The 5,675-nt window shown below is 62.5% G+C and overlaps 1 protein-coding gene across 1 annotated transcript in view; it reads right to left on the reverse strand.

Annotated features, from left to right (window-relative positions):
• LOC144222580 (major allergen Can f 1-like) overlaps positions 1-5,675 on the reverse strand; it is a 29,123-nt gene that overhangs the window by 19,510 nt on the left and 3,938 nt on the right. The window lies entirely within an intron of this gene.

Here is a 5,675-nt window from a genome sequence, read left to right on the forward strand (position 1 = left end):
AGCCCGGTAATTACCCCTGGAAAGGCGCTCCTGAGCAGAGCACGGCCTTCCAAAGGGTGGGGAAGGGGCGGGCCCCGTGCCCTTTTAGGCCCGAGACCAGGAGGCAGGCCCAGGCCTTGAGAAAGGCTCTTGTGTTCCCTGCTGTGCTGACCTTCTCCCAGGGACAGGCAGGATCCCTGCCCCTTCCGGGCCTGAGAGAGGACAGGGCCCCCCCGGACCCCTTGATGTCCCGGCCCTGTGCAGGCTCTGGCACTGTCCATCCTCACAAGGAGCCGGGACGCCAGGGCGCGGGGGTGTGTGGGGGGCACAGAGAGGCAGCCTGTGTCCACAGCCCTGCTGAGGCTTGCAGACTCGGGGGTGCCGAGGGGCACCTACAGGCCACGGCGTGACGTGGGCCCAGCCCTCAGGGCAGATAAGATGTCACCTGATGTGCATGTTCATGTGCGGGTGTGATGTTGGTGATGTGGGTGTGAGAAGGGACGCACATCAGCGGAGCAGAACAGAGAACTCGGGCGCCGGGCCACACCACAGGGGGCCTGTTTACTGTTTGACACAGACGCCGAACAATGGAACGTCCACGAGCAAATAAAGGAGCCTTGACGTCAGCCTCACGCCCTCCTTTACAAAACCAGCTCAGTTGGTCATGGGCCGCCGTGCAACGGAATTTAGGAGAAACTTTCCTGACTTGGTGTCGGGTGAAGCATTCTAAGACACAGCACCAGAAGCGTGTCATAAAGGCAGATCGGTGAACTGGAGGTCATCAAAATGCAAGACTTCTGCTCTGCAAATTCCACTGCCAAGAGAATTTTTTAAAAGAATAAGCTGCACACTGGGAGAAATACTTGCAAATTTCATAATCCCAAAAAGAACACATGGAACAGTCCAAGCCTCAACAGTAACAAAGTGAATGACCCAATAAAAATGAGCAAAACCCTTGAACAGACACTTCCCCCCAAGAGAACATCCCGGTGGCAAAGGGCCGTGGGAGCCAAGGTGCGTGTCGCTGGCCACGGGGTGACAGCAGCTCACACCGTCTGGCGCACGGGACGCCAAGGGGCAGAGAGGGTGCCGAGAGCAGGACCCCTACCCTCAGCTACTCCGGGGAACAGCTTGGCGATTTCTTACAAATCTGAATACATACTTCACCTTACATACGACCTGGTGATCTCTCCCAGGTCTGTACATAAAAGAGATGAAAACAGAGTCACACATCTGCGAACGTGTAAGTCAGCTCCAGTCATAACTGCTAAGAACCAGACACGCCCCACAGGCCTTCACCTTGAGCAGGTCAAACAAAGCACAGTCCTTCCGTGCGATGAACTGAGTAAGGCATGGACCACGTCGACAGCACCCTGGGTGGCAAAGTCTCACGGGGCGCCATGCTGTTTGGTTCCCTTCCTGTAACGTTCTAGAAAAGCCAAAGCTCCTGGTGTGGAGGAGAGGGGAATGGCTGCGGGGGTCGGGGATGCAGCAGGAGGGGGGTTTTGCGGGCAGTTTCAGGGGATACAACTGCTCTGCGTCCTGAATACGGCTCCAGAAGGAGCTCCGGTTCTGTAAGGGCCTTAGCATCGTGTTCATTCTCGAAGCATCCAGTGGGAGGCGCCTGAAACCCAGACCCCAGTGCGAGAGCGTGGGCTGCGGGATTGCGTCAGCAGCTGGATTCAGACCCTGTGGCAGGTGGGAGTGAGGAGGGGACGGGCCCTCGACACCCGACAGGGACACTGATGAAGGCCGGTGAGGGCAGCCCGCGGCCCTCCCGCCCTCCCTCCCGTCCCCCCCCAGCACCGTCAGCCCCTCTGCCCTAGCTCGGGGGCCACTGGGCCGCCGGCCCTTGGACACCCGCCGCCGAGACGCCGTCCGGGAGCAGAACCCATCGGGGAGCGCGTGCGCCACGAAGTCAGGACGTCGCGAGGCGGCTCGGGCAGCTGGGGGCAGCCTCGGAGCCCGGCTGGGAACGGCTTCCTGCCCTCATTCGGAGAGGCTGAGACCCCAGAGCTGCTTTTAGCATGAAAGAGAGAAAGGGTCCTGCGTCCGTCGCTCGGGGTAGTCAGGAGACAGAGGCCACACGGCCCTTTGGACAAAGCTTCATGTGAAGAACTAGTAACTGGTCTCAGCGCTCAGGGACTGAAGGCGGCAAGGAGGAGGAGCGGCGAGCCGGCCCCCGGCTACAGCCCAGGACCCCACCCCGGGGCACACGCCGCAGGCGAGACACATTCACGGGGCTCGGGGCTGGCGGGCCAGGGTCCCCGTGGAGTCCCTACTAAGCCACCCGTGGGTGAACGCCGCTCGGCATCCTGCTTATGGGCCAAGCATCTCGAGAGAGAGCAGCGGAGCAGGGGAGAGGCAGCCCCCGTGCCGGGTGCCCTCCCCCCTGCCTACAGGCACCGAGAGCCCACGCGGGCCGGGCCGGACAAGCTGCGGGCCTCGTGGCCGCAGTGGCTTCCCCACTAGCCCTCCTGCTGCTGGGTTCCCTTCCGTCTCCAGGCCGCTTGCCTGGAGGGTCCGTCCCCACCCTCGTCCCCGGTCGAGCCCTTCCCAGGCTGTGATAAGTCTTATCACGTTGCCTTATCACGACCGGAGCCCCCAGGGACCCCCCGGGGCCAGGCGCGCCTCTTTCCGTTCCCCTCAGTGGCAGCCAGGCCACCAGCTCACCGCGACCAGGGGCAGCACTGCCACCAAGCAGCCTGGAGACGAGAGAATTGTACGGACACTGAGGCATCTGAGGCAGTGACCTGGGGCCGAGTGCGTCCGCGTGTGTGAGGCGGGTGTGGGGCCAGGCACTGATGCCACGGCCTCACTCATCTCGCCCCGGGCCCGTCCTTCCCGGGCACATAGGCGGCTCCTGCGACTCCTGGCTGGGCCCTCCCGGGGGCAGGAGCACGCGCACGGCGGCTCAGGGCGCACCAGCACTGCCCCACTCGTGCCCTGGGTCGGCCCAGCGTGGTGTGCGGGTCTGACCCCAGGGGAGCCCCGCCTGGGATGCTCACTTTCCGGCCTCCCCGGGTAGTGACTGTGTACAAAGCCTGTCCCGTCTCCCCGACCTCGGGAGCGTCCACTCCCAGGGCAGAGCAGGGTTTGGGGACTTCGGCCGTCTCTCAGCTTCTGTTGAGATTGTCAAGCGCAGCTCCTTTACCAAACGGTGGGCCCCCACCCCCTCCTGCCCGCCTGCTCAGGGAGCATCATCAACTCTGGACGGAGCCCGGAGACACTCTCTGAGGGCACCGGGCGCTACAGAGGCAAACAGAGGCCGCAGGCCAGTCAGCGCCTGGAGGAGCCCCCCGCCCCCAGCACGCGCTCCCCATTCTCGCTGCTCGCTCTCTGCCGCGCGGAGCAGGTGCGCCGCTCACGGAAGCCCTGCCACCGTCCTGGCTCTGAAGCAGGGGACAGCGTCCTGGGCAATCCCGGCTGCTGGAAAGAGACAGCAGAAACCCTGGAAAGAAGGGAGCCAGGGAGCGAGAGCCCCAAGTTCTGCACATAAACTGTCCGAATCTCAGGCTCACCCTAGAATAGGAATGGGCAAGGCAGACTCCGAGCTGCCCGCCCAGGGCTGAAAGAACCGACCTGCCGCCGTGCAGCGGGCGCAGAGGGTACAGCTCGGGGTCCGACAGGTGAAAAGCCTGTTTAAAAGGGCAAAGTCCACACTCTTCCGAGAAGCTCAACAAAATCCAGAATTTAGATAATATGTTCCCCGGATCCAGGATGCAATCCCAAACTACTCAACATACGAGGAGGAAACAGGGAAACACAACCCATTCTTCTTTTTTAACTTTGTTTATTTTGCGGGAGAGATTGAGAGAGCACAAGCAGGTGCGGGTGGGGGAGGGGCAGGGAGAGGGGGAGACAGAGTCCCAGACAGGCTCTGCACTGTCAGCCCAGAGCCCAACGTGGGGCTCGATCGGACGCTTAACCGACTGAGCCACCCAGGCGCCCCTGAGGCTGTTGTTTCCATATTGTTTCGCTCTACTCCCAGGATTGCCTGATTCCTACTGACGCGGCCGCCGCTGGCCCACAGCTCCTGCGTCACTCTGTTGGTGAATCTCCACNTCACAGGTGGTTTCAGGAGTCCCGCCTGCCTGCCGTGCCAGCCCCCGGTTCCCCGTCGGCCTCGCCTGTGTTTGCAGGTGAGCAGCACACTTCCCTCTGCGCTCTTACGTGTCCTAAGAACACTGCCTCAGCATCCTGGCCCGCCAGCCCAGGTACCTCTAGCCTTTCTCTTTAGAATGGGTTGTGTTTGGGGAGCCCGGGTGGCTCAGCTGGTTAAGCATCTGACTCTCGATCTTGGCCCAGGTCATGATCTCACGGTCTGTGGGTTCGAGCCCTGAGTTGGGCTCTGTGTTGACAGCTCTGAGCCTGGAGGCTGCTTCAGATTCTGTGTCTCCCTCTCTGACCCTCNGTAATTGCCTCCCAGGAGGGGTGGGGGGTGGGGGGCCAGGAAGGAGAGTCGGTACAGGAAACAGGAAAGTGGTAGCATTTTCTTAAAAACCATAAGGGATGGATGCAAAAGGTCAGAGACCCCCAAGGGAGGGACACTGGGAAGCCCCAAAACCGAATGTGAAATCTGAGATGCGGGCCAGTGTGACATCAGGAAGGCAGCGGCATTTTACCAGGAAGGGCCTGGGGCCAGAAGACGCCGAGCATTGAAAGAAGGAACCCACTCAGAATCCCGTCTGCTGAAATACGCTTCACGAATAAAAGCAAAACTGTAGTCACTAAGGATTGTGGGCGACAGAGCGGCCAGCAGCTCAGGGACTGCCTGGGGGGCGTCAGCATCACAGGGAGGGGGTGACACCTGACCGTTTGTGTGGGACACACAGGTCGACCGGCACTTACGAGGAGGAGGGGACAATGGCTGTCCGGGGAAAAGGCTTCTACTGTTGGGGTAAAACACCAGCTCCAAGCAGATGCCCAGGGTCAAGTGTGCTTGTAGCCCCAGGCAGCCCCGTTCACAAGCCGAGAGCCCGCAGGCGGGCGGGACCGGCNCAGAACAAGTGGGGGTGTTGGGGTCCCTCGGAAGCCCTGAGGCCCGGCCACTGGTTTTCTTCTTTCCTCACCACCAGTCTGAGGGACACCCCCTCTCCCAAAATGCCCCTCCCCACAGGGACGCGGTGGCCAGCCCGCTGTCCCCAGGACAGAGCTCCGAGGTCTCGCCAAGGCTCCGGCCGTGCTGAGGGCGGCTCTGGTGTGACCCCAGGTGGAGGAGGGTCCGTGCAGGCGACACTGTGCTGCGGGCCGGGCTCCCCATGCCTGGGGCCTGGGCAGAGGCGCCAACCCGCCCGTCAGCCCAGCCAGTCTGAGGGCACAGGCTTGGGACCGTCAGGAGCCCGGCGCGCTGTCCCTCCATGCCAGAGCCTTGGCCCAGAGCTGTGTCAGCAGCACGTCCTCTGTCCCCACGGGGCAGGGGTCCCCAGGGACACAGTGTCTTAAATTGATGCTCTCCCCCAACACCCCAGGACCAGGCGCTAGCCCCCGCAGGCGGCTCTGCTCCAGGGAGCTGACGGAGGGGCGGGGGCGGGTGTGGCAGCCTAACAACCAGGGCCTGGCCCCCTTGGCCCTGACAAAGCTCAAGCCCCAGCCCCACCCCTGCTCTGAGCTGCTGTCCCCGCCCTCCTCCCTGCTGCCCTGCACAGGCGGCTCGGGTACAGACCAATGCTCAGGGTCGGGGGGCTCCGCAAACC

Source organism: Crocuta crocuta, unplaced genomic scaffold (genome assembly GCF_008692635.1).
Source record: "Crocuta crocuta isolate KB4526 unplaced genomic scaffold, BGI_CrCroc_1.0 scaffold971, whole genome shotgun sequence".
Lineage (NCBI taxonomy): Eukaryota > Metazoa > Chordata > Mammalia > Carnivora > Hyaenidae > Crocuta > Crocuta crocuta.